Genomic DNA, 18,570 nt, shown 5'->3' with positions numbered 1-18,570 from the left:
GCACCTACTCACTCTGCATTTGATCTCCACCGGGACTGGCAGGGGTGAGAGAGAGCAAATGGTGTTGATCGAGCTGGTAGCATTAGATCTCAATTCCTTCCAACAAGTTCTGGAACCTGAAATCTCGAACTTGAAAGCTTGTTCATCGTTCTCAATGGGAAACACCATCCCTGGTGACCTACACAAAGGGATAGAGAACATGCACGTCAAATGTGCAGATGTTCCTAATTTAGAAGGAATAGCTAAACCTAAAATCCTTGAGTAAGAAATTAAATCTCCCTCTAGACTCAATTTTGTTGTAGGCAGGGAGCGTGTCTACAACATGACTTAGTGGAAAGAGCATAGGCTTGGGAATCAGAGGACATGGGTTCTAATCCCAGCACCTCCACTTGTCTGCAGTGTAACCTTGGGCAAGCTGCTTCACTTCTCTGTGCCTCAGTTACCTCATCTGTAAAATGGGGATTCAAGCATCCTCAGACAACCTGATTACCTTGTATCTATCCCAGCGCTTAGAACCGTTCTAGGTATATAGTAAGCGCTTAACAAATACCATAATTATTATTGTTGTACTGTACTCTCCCAAGTGCTCAGTACAGCGCTCTATTCATTTATACAATCATATTTATTAATTAAGTGGTTAAAACTGGGTGCAGAGCACTGGACTAAGCAGTTGGGAAAGAACAATATGGCAATGAAGAGAGACAATCCTTGCCCATAATGAGCTCAGGGTTTGGGGGGAGACAGACAACAGTATAAATAAGCAGATATCAATATAAATAAATAAAATTACATATATATATGTATATGTGCTGGGCAGTGGGGAGAGGGGAGAAGGGTAAAGGAGAGCAAGTAAGTGTTCAATCAATACCATTGATTGATTGATTAAGGATTATAAGCACAGTGGAAAAAAAGTTGAATATTGAAAGAAATTGTGGTATAAAAAAGTCCCCGAAGTAATGGAACGTTGCCATAGGTTCACTGGAAACCTAACAAGAGGAAATGGGCTTAAATTAAAGCAGAGTAATTTGGGTTGAATTATGTTCAGGCTAAATCATCTCGATTTGGATCTGATACAGTTTTCCAGCCTCTCACATTGGGATAGCCGGTGAAGGGAAACCCAATTCTATTAGAGTAGTTTAATACTCAGTTTTTATTTGTATTACATAAATAATTGTGGCATTTGTTAAACATTTACTGTGTGTCAGGCACTGCACTAAAAGCTGGAGTGGAGGCAAGCAAATCAGGTTGGACACAGTCCCTGTCCCACATGGGGCTCCCAGTCTTAACCCCCATTTTCCAGATGAGGGAATTGAGGCCCAGAGAAGTGAAGTGACTTGCCCAAGGTCACATAGACAAATGAGCTGGAATTAGAACTCGTGATCTTCTGACTCCCAGGCTCGTGCTCTATCCACTATGCTATGCTGCTTCTAAATAAAGCTTAATGCAGGTATCTGTGGTTGGTAGTATTTCATACATCCAGTGCCTTATATCCATGAAAAGCTTATTGATATCTAGGATCAAAAATCATCAGCACACAGTAAGCACTCAAAAAATACGATTAATTGGTTGATCATCAACATCCTCATCCTCAACTTCTTCTTCTTACTTTTGGGAGGTAGAACTGGGATAAACTGGTAAATCCCCCAAAAGAAGGTTGGGGTAAAGAAAGGAAGAAGAGGGACAGGAAAAAAGAGACAGCAGATAATCCTCTAGACTGTAAGCTCCTGTGGGCAGGGAATGTGCCTGCCAACTCTGTTGGATTGTCCTCTCCCAAGTCCTTAGTACAGTGCTCTGTGCATAGTAAGCCTTCAATAAATACCATTAATGATGATGATGATTATGATAGAGGTGACAGGGAAGGACAGAGGGAAAATAGAAATGGTGGGCAAGGAGAAGACATTAAATAAAATACAGTGAAAGGCAAGGAAGGACAAAAATCTGGCTCATCTCAGTGTGAAGGACTGCTGGAGAGAATCAAAGGATCGTGGAGGGAGGGTTTATAAAGACCAGAAATGGAAAGAGAGCAGAGGAGTGCAATCGAATGAGTCACCAGCCAGTGAAGCTGGAGAGCCACAATATAGGTCTCTCCCACTTAAAGACCGTGAGCCCTGCATGGGACAGGGACTGAGTGAACCTACCCCAATGCTTAGAACAGTGTTTGACACATAGTAAGTGCTTCACAAATGCCATCAAAAAAAACAATGGAGAAATGAGGATGTGCAAAGAGGAAACTGGGAGAGTGGGAAGATGGAGACTCAGAGGACAGAAATGTAAATCTCACAATTCTGTGGTCAATCAATAGTATTCATTGTGTGCAGAACACCGTACTAAATTGTTGGGAGAGTACAATGCAACAGCATGGGAAGAGCAATTTCCTGTGATTTCTCATCTAGTTGAGTACAAAATACACAAGTATTACTATCCCTACTTTTTTCTCATAAAGGTGATTTTTAGGCTATGAGCATATTTTCCAACTGGGAATTCCCTTGCTTGAGTTCTTAATGTTTTAGAAATCTGGTGATGGAATGCAACATTGCAGTGAATAATTGCATCAGAGTGACTGTATTTTCATTTGTCTTTGGAATGACAGTTGACTCTAGCACCTAATGACAGTGTTTAGAAAAATCCATGAAGAACGTGTCTAGACTCCCTTTGCTTACTGACAGCTTTGGGATGAAAACATTCAAGATTGATTATTATTTCTTGCCTTTCCCTCTCTTTCCCCCTCCTAACAGAGTGATTACTGGAGATTTAGTTAACAAATCAGCTCAGTGAATTTCATGAAAGGCGTGCAGCTCCTGCCAACACTCTCCTTGCTCACCACTGGAACATTATTAAAAGACAGAGTGAACGACATGTATATTTCTGCTCATTTCAGCAGTGTGGAATCTGTCCCCACTTTGAATAGAGCTGGCAGGGAAGAGTAAAATGTACTTTTCTTTCCTAGAAATGAATGTACATTAACAACCGCTTAGACACCACAAAAAAATATAGGTGACAGATTTTAGTTCAAACCCTAAAATCATTTCAGCCCTTCAAGTTCCATCCCATTAGAATATAAGCCCCTGTTGGAGTCAGGTGTCATGGATTCCAAGCTCTTAGTACAGTGCTCTGCACACGGTAAGCGCTCAATAAATACGATTGAATGAACGAATGACTCTAATCCCAGCTCCTTACCTGCTATGTGATCTTGGGAAAGGTTATCCCATCTGAAAAATGGGGATTATAAACGCAGGAGGGTCACAGGAGGGTCACAGTTTAAGAGGGAGGGAGAATAGATATTTTGATCCCATCTGACAGGCTTGCCCAAGATCAGCCAGCAGCCAAGTGGTATAACTGGGATTAGAACTCAGAAGTCCTGATTCCCAGTCCTGCACTCTTGCCATTAGTGTGGGTGTGTGCAGGAGTTAGAAATGGCACAGTTGCTTGTGGTTCAAGATAAGTCCGCATTCGGGTATTTCACCATTCAAATATAATTCTTTTATGTTCAACTTCTCCATCTATCCTAGTGGGGACTTTCTTTTCAAAATTGCAAAGAAATTATTTTTAGGATTTTCAGCTGTGGTGGTAAAAAAATGGAAGACCTCTGAACATATGTAAAGAACTTCACAAAGAGCCATTCAAGTACCCAGTAGCATAGTAATAAATACCCTTTCCCTCCTCAAAAAATCCCTTTTCATTTTATGTGCTCATAAAATTCAAAAACAGTGACATCCTTAAACTTCAAAGTTGGCAAGGTAGTCGTTATTTTATTCAAGAGGGAGAATCAATCGGAAATGAGGAGGAAATCAGACATTTCTGAAATGTTGATGACTCCAACTGAAACGTGTAAGTGTATTGAGGAGAGCAATGTAAAACGTTGTTCAAGGGGTGCCCACTGCTGCCAGAATGAAGATCAGAGGAAATAGAATGAGGGGAAAAAAAAAAGCTGCTGCATGTGATGATGTTCGGTAATACCTGGCCTAATCACACAGACAATGCGAAAGTTTGGGTATCAGAACTGCCTATGGTCCTAAGATCTTGAGGAAGGAGTGCCACGCAGTCCTAGTTATGCCCGTCATCACTGACTAGTAGGGATCTTTTGTGATACTTTCCCTCCCTGACGGCTACCTTCAGCTATTCATTCTCCAGTGGTTTCTTCCTCACTATTTGCAAATATGCTCCTATTTCCCCTATCCTAACCCCGCCCCCCACCTCGACCTCATGGCTCCCTCCATTTATTGCTCCGTTTCCCTCCTATCATCCCTCTCCAAACTCCACGAGACTGTTGTCTACACCCACTGCCTCTACTTCCTCTCCTCTGATTCTCTCCTTGATTCCCCTCCAATCTGGCTTCCACTCCCTTCACTCCAGAAGCAGCGTGGCTCAGTGGAAAGAGCACGGGCTTGGGAGTCAGAGGTCATGGGTTCAAATCCTGACTCAGCCACTTGTCAGCTGTGTGACTTTGGGCAAGTCACTTCATTTCTCTGTGCCTGTTACCTCACCTATAAAATGGGGATTAAGGCTATGAACCCCATGTGGGACAAACTGATCACCTTGTATCACCCTAGCGCTTAGAACAGTGCTTTGCACATAGTAAGCGCTTAACAAATGCCATCATCATCATCATCACCAAAACTGGCCATTCAAAGGTCACCAGTGATCTCCTTGCACGTGGACTTGTACCCTTTATTCACTCCACCCTCAGCCCCACAGCACATATTCATTCAATAGTATTTATTGACCACTTACTGTGTGCAGAGAACTGTAATATGTGCAGAACACTGTACTTGGAACATATGTACTCTGTCCAGCCCAATTTGCTGGTATCTACCCCTGCACCTAGTACTGTGTCTTGCACATAGTAAGCGCTTAGCAAATACCATAATTAATTAAAAGTACATATCCATAATTTATTTTAATGTCTCTCCCCTTCTAGACTGTTAGCTCCTTATGGGCAGGTAACATTTCTACCAACTCTGTTGTATTGTGCTCTCCCAAATGCTTAGTATAGTGCTCTGTACACAATGCTCAATAAATATGATTGATTGATTGATTATAGGGAATTTGGGTACCAGCTGTCCATGTGAAAATCATGAAAAAAGTCATACCTCAAGCACATATTTATTGTCAAAGCCTGTTCAGTGTCCTAGGTGAAAACTTGAAAAGGAAATAATATACCTCTGGGCTCAGACAGGAATCACAGTCTGAAGAAGGAAAGGATAGGTCTAAGGAAAAGTCAATATTACATTAGGGTCAGATGAACACCAATTCATTATCAGTAACATATTCTGTACTATCAAGGCTTCCCATTGACTCATTTTAATTTTATAATCTGAAGCTCATCTATTTCTCATCTCCCCAAACACTGTCCTTACTGGATTCAAAATCCAATGCTATACACAAATCCACTTTTCAAGCCCAGTTAATTTTTTTACATAAGCGTCACTATTGAAGTTTATCTGTTTGAAGTAACCTGGTCGATAGAACCCCACTGGGAGGTGGAAACATTCTATTACTTGGGGATGGTAGAAATATCAGAGTTTCTCTGAGAAAGAATGAAAATCAAGTGATCAGCTTGGACACAGTCCCTGTCCCACAAAGGACTTACAGTCTTAATCCCCATTTTACAGAGGAGGTAAATGAGGCATAGAGAAGTTAAGTGACTTGCCCAAGGTCACACAGCTGACACTTATCTAGGAATAAGTGCTTGTCATTGATTATGGAAATTTTCCATAATCAAGTATAGTATTTTTTGAGTGTTTATTGTGTGCAGAGCACTGTACTAAGCTCTTGGGGGAGTCTTGTCTTATGCTGACGAGTTATGTTTGAGCCATAGCAACTCCATAGACACATCTGTCCCATAACACCCCACCTCCACCTGCAATCGTTCTAGTTGTGCATCCATAGAGTTTTCTTGGTAAAAATTCAGAAGCAGTTTAACGTTGTCTTCTTCCGCACAGTGAACTTGAGTCTCCACCCTCAACTGTCTCCTGTGCCGCTGCTGCCCAGCACAGGTGAATTTTGACTTGTAGCAGATTGCCTTCCACTCGCTAGCCATTGCCCGAGCTAGGAATGGAATGGGTACACCTCTGCTTGACTCTTCCTCCTGTAGTCGAGGCTGGTAGAGTACTGGAAACTAACCAGGTGCAATCCTGAGAGGGGCTGAGGAGAGTACAATGCAAAAAAGTTGGTAGACACATTCCCAGCCCACTAAGAGTTTATAGTGCAGAAAAGGAGATAGATAATAATATAAATTATGGCTTATGGACATCAATTCTGTGTGGCTGGGGATGGGGTGAATATCAATTACTTGAAGTGTATAGTTCCAAATCGACAGCTGACACAGGCGGGAGAGGGAGTAGGGGAAATGAGGATTTAGTCAGGAGACCCCTCTAGGAGGAGATGTGATTTTAATGAGTCTTTAAAGATGGGGAGAGTGATAGTCTGCCCTATATGATGGGGGAGAGAATTCCACAGAGGAGATAGGCAAGAGGTAAGCACATACATAGTCAAGACTGAGGTACCCTGAACAGGTTGTAGCAAACAAGTGCCCATTGGATTGTAGCAGGAAATCAGCAAGGTGAAATAGGAGGGAACAGGAGATTGAGGACTTTCTGTTTGATGCCAATGTGGATGAGCAACCATCAGAGGTTCTTGAGGAGTAAGAAGAAATGGACTGAAAGATTTTTTAGAAAAATGATCTGGGCAACAGAATTAAGTTAGGACTGAAGCAGGAAGAGACTGGAGGTAGGCAGATGAGTGAGGAGACTAATGCAGTAGTCAAGACAGAATAGACTAAGTGCTTGGATCAGCAGAGTAGCAATATGGATGGACAAGAGAGGGAAGATTTTAGCAATATCCTGAATGCAAAACTGACTGAATTTGGTGACATATTGAATATGTGTGTGGAACGAGGAAGTAGCCAAGGTAACAAGCTTCTGAGTGAGACAGACAAAGGAGAAGGTGGTGGTGTCTAAATGATGGAAAACACTGAGGAAGACAGATATGGAGTTCTGTTTAGGACATGTTTAGTTTGATTTGTTACTGGGACATCGAGGTAGAGATGTCCACCAAACCAACTAGAAATGAGCCCAAAGGAAGCTACATATTGCTATTACCCATTGGGAAGTAGTGAGAGATTCTTTTTAAGGTGCTATATCTGCAACTTTAACAAGACTGAATGAGGATGGAAAACTAACAATTTATTTAATTTATTTTCATTCTTCACCCGCCTTAGGAGTTTTAAATTAAAGCCTTTTAGAGGCTGGAAATGACTGGACGATGCAGAGCCCCGAGCAGAATATATTAAGAGATCGTGTAATGACACACAAATTGGTATATCAGTAGCCTGATGAGGAAAGTCTGTGCTTGTGGTTTAGTAGGGAGATAGTTTGACTTGAGGATTAGTCTTTTAAAATTTATTTTAATATTTGCCAATCCAGGGTACATATTTTCTTTTCATCTTGTACTGGTATTTTGCCATAGACACCTCTGGCTACTATAAGCTATTTATATGACATAGCCCCCTCTAATTTAGTTAAAATATACCATTTTCTTCACATTAACATTTCTCCAAGCCTAGTTGTGGTGATTGAAGACAAAGAATCGAATACGAAAAGTATTCTCCTCAGTTTTCTCCTGAGTAAATTATTCCTTTTTGGAATGGTTGGTTTGGCAGGTTTATGATTAACCCAGTGATTAGCACAAACTACAAGGTATTTTAAAAATGCTCCAGTCCCTCCCCAAATAATAAGAATAATTGTGATATTTATTAAGCACTTACTATATGCCAAGCACTGGGAAGACACGAGATACGAGATAAACAGATCAGACACAGCCCTTGCCCCCACAAGGGATGCTCACAGTCTAAAAGGGCGATCAGGTATTAAATCCCCATTTTACAGATGAGGAAACTGAGACACAAAAATGTTAACTCCCTTGCCTAAGGTCACACAGCCAGCAAGTGGAGAAGCCACGATTAGAACCCAGGCCTCCTGATTCCCAGACTCATGCCTTTCCCATTAGATTACACTGCTTCCTTATGGGGCTAATTTCTAAATTGCTGCCAACACTTGCATATTCTTCATAGTCAAAACATTTTTATTACAGAAAATAGATATCCCAGACAATCTTTGATAAGTTTGGGTTGTTAATGCACAAGGCATTAATTGCGAGTTACACTTGCAAATTGCCTTTTACAAGTTTAGAATTAAGATTCGTTCATCCAATAACTTCACATCATCGGTCCCTCCATTAAAATGCATGTCTTTTCCACAAAACCTAATGATGCTTCAACCACTGTCTTTCCTTAATCGCAAAGCTCTCCATTAAATCCCTAACTCTAACCTCCTTGAGGTCAAAGGATCGTGTCTACCAACTCCATTGCATCCTACTCACTCAAACAGTACAGTGCCCAGCACAGAGTAAGCACTCAATAAATACCATTGACTGGTTCATTCTCCTGCCCAGTTTTTTACAGAGAAGGGTCGAGCTAGACCCTCCAAGGTGGAGAAAGTCTATGGAGAACTTTTTCTACTGGATTTTTTTGTCTCCTTTGCCACTAGCTCAAAACTCACTCATGCTGGGCAGCAGCAGCACGGGAGAGAGTCAAGGGCAGAGACTCGAGTTTACTGCACAGAAGGCAGCAGTGGTAAACCACTTGCATATTTTTACCAAGAAAACTGTGGATCCACTACCAGAGCGACTGCAGATGGAGAGCAGGGCGATCTGGGAGAGATGTGTCCGTGGTGCTGCTATGGGTCAGAAACGACTCGATGGCATTAGACAAGACGGCTTCAGTCCACTGAGAGAGACAGTAAGCAACATCAATTAGAAAAATATCAACTTTAACTCTCCCAAATCTCTACAGGCATTAGAGAAAACACAATGATTATGACCCTTTGCAATAGCCTAATGAATCCATAAAGGAGAAGGAACCCAAGAGTCCAAAACTTTTCATGTACAAATGGGGAAACAAGAAGCATTTTGATTGCATTTTCAAGGAATTCTTCTTTGCACAGACTATTGTCGAGGATTAAATAAGGACATAGGTCTTTCCAGAAAGGGATGTTGGGTATCAGCTTGCACTTTCCAACAATTCTTAAACATAGAAGAATGTCCTTGTGTAGTGGATTGTCACTCTAGCACACAGGGACCAGATCTGTTTTGAGAAGGCTCAATTTTGCTATAGAAGCACATACTTGAATCCTAGAGCAATATAAGTGCTTTGCACATTTTCCAGAATTAACATCTGGACACGTGATACACTAACTTCTGAGAGAAGAGTTTTAATTGACTTAAAATGGGGCAAATTAGTTACTTTAACCACGGGGAGTGAAAGGCAGAATTTTAAAGAGCAATCATTAAATTGTAACCTCCTTTACTTCAGGGAAAGTGTGTCTTCAATCAATCAATCCATTTTTTTTTTTAGTGATATTTGTCAAGCTTTTACTATGTGCCGGGCACTGTTCTAAATGCTGAGGTAGATGCAAGCTAATCAGTTTGGACACAGTCCACGTCCCACATGGGGCTCACAGTCTTAAACCCCATTTTATAGATGAGGTAACTGCATCCAGAGAGGTGGAATTGCCCAGGGTCACTTAGCAGACAAGTGGCAGAGGCAAAATTAGAACCCAGATCCTTCTGATTTCCAGGCTTGTGCTCTATCCACTAGGTCAAGCTGTTTTTCATACAGCATGGCTTATTTGAAAGAGCCCAGGCTTGGGAGTCAGAGGTCATGGGTTCTAATCCTGGCTCCGCCACTTGTCTGCTGTGTGACCTTGGGCAAGTCATTTCACTTCCTCTGTGCCTCAGTTCCCTCATCTGTAAAATGGGGATTAAGACTGTGAGCCCCACTTGGGACAACCTGATTACCTTGTATCTACCCCAGTGTTTAGAACAGAGCTTGGCACATAGGAAGCGCTTAACAAATACCAACATTATTTTTATTATTATTTTAAATAAAGGTATTTATTGAGTATTTACTGTGAGCAGAGCATTATATGAAGCATTTGGGGGAGTACAATAGAATAAGTAGACTCAGTTTACTTCCTAAAAATCTGTACAGTCCTGTGGGAAAGACAGACATTAACATATAAGCAGGGCAAGCAACTGAGAATAAAATTATGTACATAATAGCTGGTGGGGAGTTGAATACCTAAATGCCTATGAGCTACATATTCAAGTGCATAAGTGATGGAGTAGGAAGGGAAAATGGAATAGGGAGAAAAGAAATTTGTTAGGGAAGCCTTCCTGGAGCAGGAATTTTAGTAGGGATTTGAAGATGAGGATAGTAGTGGTCTGGAGGATTTGTTGTGGAAGGGAGTTCCGTTCGGTTTTATTCCTCTATATGCTTGGTCGACATCCAAAATATAATTTTGATGGAACCATAGTTAAAACTCAGAAGCATAATTCATTATTTTTTCAAATTTAGTTTTATTAACATCACATCCACCGACTATATCATTTACACTTGAGGAAACTTGCTCTTTAAAAATTAGTTTAGTTAGGAAGAGGAAATTGAATCCCACAGGCTGCCTCTCGAAAATAATTTTTTTATTTGTTCTAAATGATTGTGTTTTAGCTACAGAGTCTTCGCATTGTCCTTGTCCCAATTTAGGAATCTGATAATAACATAATAATGGTAGCGCTAATGATAATAATACCTCCTACATTTAGTGAGTAGAACCAGATGGACAGAAAATCTCCAAGTTGCTCTTCAGCATGTAATTGCTATGCAAATCTTCAAACCGCTCGTACAATTTTCAAGCTATTGTCTCCAGTGCGTGCCACTGAAAAGGAAAGTTAAGCTTGGCTGAGACAGTAAAGCCACTTTATAAGAAGCACTCTTGGACGCATGGGTTTTTAAAACTCAGACTTGCTCTTTGGAAAGTGATGCAACCCCTAAACAAGCCTTATTAAAAGCACATCTCCAAGAGGCCTTTCCCATTTCCTCTTCTCCCATTCCCTTCTCTATCACCTTTCTTTTTTTAATGGTTTGTGCTAAGCACATTACTAGGTGCTAGGGTAGATACAGGCTAATCAGCTGGGACACAGTCCATATCCCACATGGGGCTTAGAGTGTTAAGCCCGATTCTACAGATGAGGTAACTGAGGCACAGAGAAGTTAAGTGACTTGCCCAAGGTCACACTTTCATTCATTCATTCATTCATTCAATCGTATTTACTGAGCACTTACTGTGTGCAGAGCACTTATACTAAGCTCTTGGAAAGTACAATTCAGCAACAAATAGAGACAACCCCGGCCCACAGAGGGCTCACAGTCTAGAAGGGGGGAGACAGACATCAAAACAACTGAACAGGCATCAATATAAATAAATAGAATTGTAGCTACATACACATCATGGCAGCGTGGATTAGTGGAAAGAGCCTGGGCTTGGGAGTCAGAGGTCATGGGTTCGAATCCCGACTCTGCCACTTGTCAGCTGTGTGACTGTGGGCAAGTCACTTCACTTCTCTGTGCCTCAGTTCCCTCATCTGTAAAATGGGGATTAAGATTGTGAGCCTCATTAAGATTGAGAGCCTCATGTGGGACAATCTGGTTGCCCTGTATCTACCCCATTGCTTAGAACAGTGCTCGGCACATAGTAAGTGCTTAACAAATACCAACGTTATTATTATTATCATTAATAACAAACAGGTGGAGGAGCCAGTATTAGAACCCAGGTCTTGTGGATTCCCAGGGCCACGCAATATCCATTAGGCCACAGTGCATCATCCTTTATTTGCCCCTCCATCAGCCCTTGGCAATTATGTACGTATCCAAAATTTGTTTATTTTATTAATGTCTCTCTCCCCTTCTATACTGTAAGCTTACTGTGGGCCACTATATTGTTTTTTTCCTAGCTCTTAGTACAGTGCTCTGCATTCAGTAAGTGCTTAATAAATACCACTGATGAATTGATTCAAATCTACTCAGAAAACCCCTCAGAACTGCTCTGGGGCTGCTGGCTTTATCAAAGGAACGTGGCAAACTCTTCATCTCCATGCTTAGCGGCCCAGAGATGAACTGGATTGCATTCAGGAAATTGATTAGGACACGTCATAGCGTCGGATTGTGTTGGATAAAATCTTCATCATTCCAACATGCTCCTTACAGGGCACTTTTCCGGCAAAGTCTTCCTCTAATAATGTTGGTATTTGTTAAGCGCTTACTATGTGCAGAGCACTGTTCTAAGCGCTGGGGTAGACACAGGGGAATCAGGTTGTCCCACATGGGGCTCACAATCTTAATCCCCATTTTACAGATGAGGGAACTGAGGCACAGAGAAGTTAAGTGACTTGCCCACAGTCACACAGCTGACAAGTGGCAGAGCTGGGATTCGAACTCATGAGCCCTGACTCCAAAGCCCATGCTCTTTCCACTGCGCCACGCTGCTCTAGCCACCCTTAAGTATGTCGTGGAAGAAGCAGGGTCACCATCAAGCTGGGTGACCTTGGGCAAATCACTTAACTTTTCTCTGCCTCAGTTATCTCATCTGTAAAATGGAGATGAAGACTGTGAGTTCCATGTGGGACAGAGTTGTGTCTGACCTGATTATCTAGTTCTACCCCAGTGCTTAGAACTATGCCTGACACATAGTAAGGGTTTAACAAGTACCACAGCTATTATTATTATTATCAAGCCATTTCCATAGCTCACTTATGTTTTCTTACCTCTGCTGCCAGAATGAGCCTCCGAGTGTGTGTTTGTGTGGCTGGGGAGATCTAGAGGAGGCTCATAGTTTGTGTGCTTTCTTCAGGAAGGTGATTAGTTCTTGGCATCAACTGGATATTTTGAAGTTATTTTTTGCATCATCCTACGTCTTAAAGAGACTCCTCTCAGTGTTGCTTAGTCCTAAGTACCGAAGCGAGTGGCGAGAATCTGTCTCACTCTGACCGACAAGTAGTCCTAATTTTAGGCGGCAGTCGCCATAGAAAAGAGATTAGTCTGCCAAAGAAACAGACAGATGAGTCTCTACTTTGCAACGGGGTTTGAAGAAAATCACAACCAGTGCAATGCCGGGTCTGTTGACACCACCCCTTCCAATTTTCAACTTGTCTGAATGATGTACTTGCTTGAAACCAGGAATATTAACTATTTCAAGTTAGAACTAGAGAGGTAAAATGCTCTTTCTCCAGCTCCTTTTGAGATTCCCCAGTCTGCCTTTTAACCACGAACGTGAGAGGAACAATAAATACAAAATCTTATATTTTACTTTCTAGCGATTATTTGGATGCTTTTGACAGTTATATCTTTTTAAAAAAATTCTTTATGTTGGTTAAACAGTTAAGCACTTGCTAGAAGGCATCATTTGCCATACCTCTTCCTACACATCTGCAGTTAGAGTTGAATAGTATTCATCACCATTCGCCAAACACAGTAAACAGAGCAAAGACTGTGTTTTAACAGTTACACCCACCCTCCCCCTGCCATGACTGATTTTATTTCATCAGGGACCAAAAGGGGTGCTGTGCATACTATTGTCATGATGATAATAATAATAATATTTGTTATGTACTTTGCTATGTGTCCAGCCCAGTTCCAAACACTGGGGTAGATACAGTATGTGCAGATTGGACACAGAGCATGTACCACAAGGGGCTAACTGTCTAAGTAGGGGGGAGAATTTAGGTATGGAGTCCCAGTTTTGAAATCAGGAAATTGACGTACAGAGAAGTTAAGTTACTTGCCCAAGGTAACACAGCGGGCAAATGGTGAAGTCAGGATTAAAACCCAGGTCTTCTGACACCCAGACTCATGCTCTTTCCATTAGGCCATGTTGCTTTCCTATTACATATGACCTAGTGGATAGAGCACAGGCCTGGGAGTCAGAAGGTCACTTTTTTTTTTTTAATTTGTTAAGCGCTTACTATGTGCCAAGCACTGTTCTAAGTGCTGGGGGTAGATACAAGGTAATCAGGTTGTCCCACGTGGGGCTCACAGACTTAATCCCCATTTTACAGAAGAGACAACTGAGGCCCAGAGAAGTTAAGTGACTTGCCTCAAATCACACAGCTGGTAAGTAGAAGAGCCGGGATTAGAACCCATGACCTCTAACTCCCAAGCCCGTGCTCTTGCCACTAGGCCAAGCTGCTTCTCTTAATTCTAAATTCTTAGTTCTAATCTTGACCCTGCCCCTTGCCTGCTGTGTGGCCTTGGGCAAGTTACTTCACTTTCCTGTGCCTCAATTACCTCAGATGTACAATGGGGATCCAGATTAAGAGCCCCCTATAGCGCTCGTTGTGGGTAGGGATTTCCTCTCTTTATTGCTGTATTATACTTTCCCAAGTGCTTAGTACAGTGCTCTGCACTCAGGAAATTGAATGAATGAATGACATCGACTGTTTCCATCCCTTTTTGCTTGTATCCACCCCAGAATTTATTATAGTGCCTGGCACATAGTAAGTGCTTAACAAAAGCCACAATTATTATTATAACCTTTACTGAAACATTCAAGACCAAAAACCAGAGGGGACTCACAGGAAATCCCAGGACCTGGAAATTGGTTTGGGGATTAAATCCCAGGCATCAGGAAAGGATTGCCTGTTAGGTAATGTGACCTCCAGCATGTTCACAGCTGGGATTTGTTACATTTAGGATAATAGGCTGCAAATGCTCAAAATGTCAGCGCCAGCTAGTAAAACCATTAATGAGTGGATAATGAAGCCAAATGAAATTCTCATGCCAAACAACCTGTTACAGTCCTTTCTTATCACCAGAGACTATTAGGAAGGCTTAATCCGTTGAGGATTGGAAAGATATATCCTAAATCTGTGGATACAAATGCATCTTCAGGGAGCTTAATCACAGATTTTGAAAAAATTACGGGCAGACCTATCAGTTGGAAATTAGAATTTCCTGAAGAACTCTCAGAATAAATTGGATTACGACTAGTAAAGTTTCCCCTTCTCCCTGTCCTCTCACCCCATTACAGTTCTGATGGCGGGCAGGGAATGTGTCTACCAACTTTGTTATATTGTACTCTCCCAAGCTCTTAGGACAGTGCTCTGAACACAGTAGCGCTCAATAAATATGTTCTAATCCCGGCTCCTCCGCTTGTCAGCTGTGTGACTTTGGGCAAGTCACTTAACTTCTCTGTGCCTCACTTACCTCATCTGTAAAATGGGGATTGATTGTGAGCCCCACATGGGACAACCTGATGACCTTGTATCTCCCATCACTTAGAACAGTGCTTTGCACATAGTAAGCGCTTAACAAATACCATAATTATTATACGATCGATTGATTAATTGACAGGCATTAGGTAGATCCAGAGGCTAGGCAGGTCAGTGATGCAGTTCAGATATGGCTATTAGAACCCCAATGGATGCTGTAGGCCAATCAGGAGAAACATCCCCAAAAGCACGGTTCACCTACCTACTTCTTGGTCTCCATCAATCGGTCAGTCAATCAATGGTATTTATTAAGGTCCTTGGTTCTAAGCCTAGCTCTGCCATTTCCCTGTTATATGACCTTTGGCAAGTCACATAACTTTTCTGTACCTCAGTTTCCTCACCTGTAAAATGGGAATTAAGACTGTGAGCCCCACGTGGGACAGGGACTGTGTCCAACCTGGTACGCTTGTATCTACTCCAGCGCTTAGAACAATGCTTGACACATAATAAGCACTACATAAATACGATCATTATTATTGTTATTTTCTGTAACTCAGTCCCTCATCTGCAAAATGAGGATTCAAAACCTGTTGTCCATTCTGCTTAGACTGTGAGCCCCATTTGGGACTTGATTTTCTCATATTGACCCCAGAGCTAGCAAGGAGTAAGCTCTTAACAAATATTTCTATTATTATCATTCTTTTTATTGAGCACTTACCGTGTGCAGAGTAGTACACTAAGCACTTGAGAGAGTAAAATACAATAGAATTGGTGACGTTGTTGAGCAGGGATTGTCTGTGTTGCTGAATTGTACTTTCCAAGCACCTAATACTGTGCTCTGCACTCAGTAAGCACTCAATAAAAATGACTGACTGAATGAATCTTCCCTGTCCTCATGCAGTTTATGGACTAGAAGGGGAGGCAGACATCAAAATCAATTTTAAATAGGGAAAATGATGGAGTATAAGTAGTAATAATAATGTTGGTATTTGTTAAGCACTTACTATGTGTCAAGCACTAAGTGCTGGGGTAGATACAAGCACTTAGTGCAGTGCTTTGCACACAGTAAGTGCTCAATATATATGATTGAATGAATGAGTGAATGAATGAATACAAGCTAATCAGGTTGGACAGAGTCCCTGTCTCAAATGGGGCTCACAGTACAGCTCCCCATTTTACATATGAGGTAACTGAGGCACAGAGAAGTAAAATAATAATAATGTTGGTATTTGTTAAGCGCTTACTATGTGCAGAGCACTGTTCTAAGCGCTGGGTAGATGCAGGGTAATCAGGTTGTCCCACGTGAGGCTGACAGTCTTAATCCCCATTTTACAGATGAGGTAAGTGAGGCACAGAGAAGTTAAATTACTTGCCCAGGGTCACACAGCAATCATGTGATAGGGCCAGGATTAGAACCCAGGTCCTTCTGACTCTCAGGCCTGTGCTCTATCCACTAGGCCATGCCGCTACACAAGAGTCCAACCCTCCAAGATCAAGGCAATTTAGCAGACTAGGGCCCAAAGGATAATTCAAAAATCCCTTTCTACTGGGTTGAAAATGAGGTTGAAACCCTTTTAGGCTTTAACCTGCAGTCAGTATTCACCCATATCTTTCTTCCCTTCCCATTTCCCAAGCCATTTGCCTGTGAAGGTAGGTAATAATGATAATAATAATGTTGGTATTTATGAAGCGCTTACTATGTGCAGAGCACTGTTCTAAGCTCTGGGGTAGATACAGGGTAATCAGGGTGTCCTACGTGAGGTTCACAGTTAATCCCCATTTTAACAGATGAGGGAACTGAGGCACAGAGAAGTTAAGTGACTTGCCCACAGTCACCCAGCTGACAAGTGGCATAGTAAGAATTCAAACCCATGACCTCCGACTCCCAAGCCCGGGCTCTTTCCACTGAGCCACGCTGCCTCTCTAGCCAGGCTGGTGCCTGATCCTAATTGAAGAAGAGGGAAATCATTAAAACAAGTTTTCTCTGCACTGATCACTGTGACTGGTGTTCATCTTCGAACCAGGAACCTCATCTTTTTGCCTGAGCAGGGGAAGCGAAGTGAACTCTTGGTTAACGGGATTCTGCTGGAGTCTGAAAGCAGAGTGTTCAGCCTTCCTTCTGGAGACCACACTTTAACAGCTGATATCCCCTCTCGCAGCTTCTGAACTCTTTCCTTTTATGACTTAAATATCGATCCCCTGAGGCTGAGTTTGAACAAAACATTTTATCGAAATTATTTCTAAGAGAGACTGAAGGGAAAAGAAGAGAGAACTCAAATTGTAATATTTGTTATGTGTTTACTATGTGGCAGGCACTGAAAAAATAATAATAACAATAATGATAATTATGGTATCTGTTAAGTGCTTACTATGTGCCAGGCACTGTATTAAGCGCTGGGGTGGATACAAGCAAACCGGGTTGGATACAGTCCCTGGCCCTCATAGGGTTTACAGTATTAATCCCCATTTTACAGATGAGGGAAACAAGCCACAGAGAAGTGAACTGACTTGTCCAAGGCCACACAGCAGACAAATGGGGGAACCTGGATTAGGACCCATGACCTTCTGACTTCCAGGCCTCTGCTCTATCCACTAGGCAATGCAGCTTCTCTTGAGGGAACTCAAAGTTCCCCAACAGTTCTATTTGATATTGAGGGTTTAAGGGGACAGGAAAAGGGGATTTCCTCAAATATGAACCCCAAATATGACTCAATCCCTAGCCCTTTCTCCCACTGTTAATTAAGAGCTTTGAAAAATGCCAGAAATTCTGCCTAATATATCAATCTAGTATGCTCCAGATGCAATAAAGCTTAATTGGATGTCTCCTTGAAATATGATCAATAATATTGATGTTGCACTAATACATATTGAAATAAACATCGGACTGAAATCCACGAGGAACCCCCAATTTTTCCAAGTTGTTAAAAGCTAGGGATAAATTGTGTTACATTTAGCTTTAGCAATAAGATGTTTGTGCATTGATTTAAGAGATGTTTCAAAATGAGATAACCTAGTCATTTCGAGGCTGCTGTGTAAATCAAATGTTGCCCTTTGTGATGTACAGGGCTAATTATTTCTACTAATGCAAATGTCAGGGCAATGAACAGTAAATTGGGGAATGCAGCAAACAAATAAATGATACGGGGAATTGGTTTGAGGAAGGGAATGAACGATCGTAACCTAATCACGAAAAAATAGCTCTGTAAAATTTGCAATTGTGAGGCTTCCCGGAGGTAACTTTGTGCCTTTTGGAGGAGGAGACAAAGAGTTTCAAGTATTGTTTTGCTTGATTTTTTTGTAAAACATTCCTCTGCAAATCTCACCTTTTGCAACATCATCCTCGAACCCTTAAGGACGGATCTATGTAGAATTCAGCTGTGTCCAAATAGGAATACAAAGTGGGTGAAATCATATGGCAGGTGACTTCCTCTCTGTTGGCAGTAGGACTATTTTAAACTGGGTGGAACTCCG

At 41.7% G+C, this 18,570-nt stretch overlaps 1 protein-coding gene and 1 non-coding gene across 3 annotated transcripts in view; one reads left to right on the top strand and one right to left on the bottom strand.

The window, feature by feature from the left end:
* Positions 1-18,570, top strand: part of GALNTL6 (polypeptide N-acetylgalactosaminyltransferase like 6) — a 772,653-nt gene that overhangs the window by 308,910 nt on the left and 445,173 nt on the right. The gene's annotated exons all lie outside the window — the stretch shown is intronic.
* On the bottom strand, positions 6,007-6,144 carry LOC114815703. Its single transcript, XR_003763506.1, has one exon. It is a non-coding gene; the product is annotated as a small nucleolar RNA SNORA7 (small nucleolar RNA).

The sequence above is a fragment of the Ornithorhynchus anatinus genome, chromosome 12 (assembly GCF_004115215.2).
Source record: "Ornithorhynchus anatinus isolate Pmale09 chromosome 12, mOrnAna1.pri.v4, whole genome shotgun sequence".
Classification (NCBI taxonomy): Eukaryota; Metazoa; Chordata; class Mammalia; order Monotremata; family Ornithorhynchidae; genus Ornithorhynchus; species Ornithorhynchus anatinus.
This window is presented reverse-complemented; position numbering and strand designations above follow the sequence as displayed.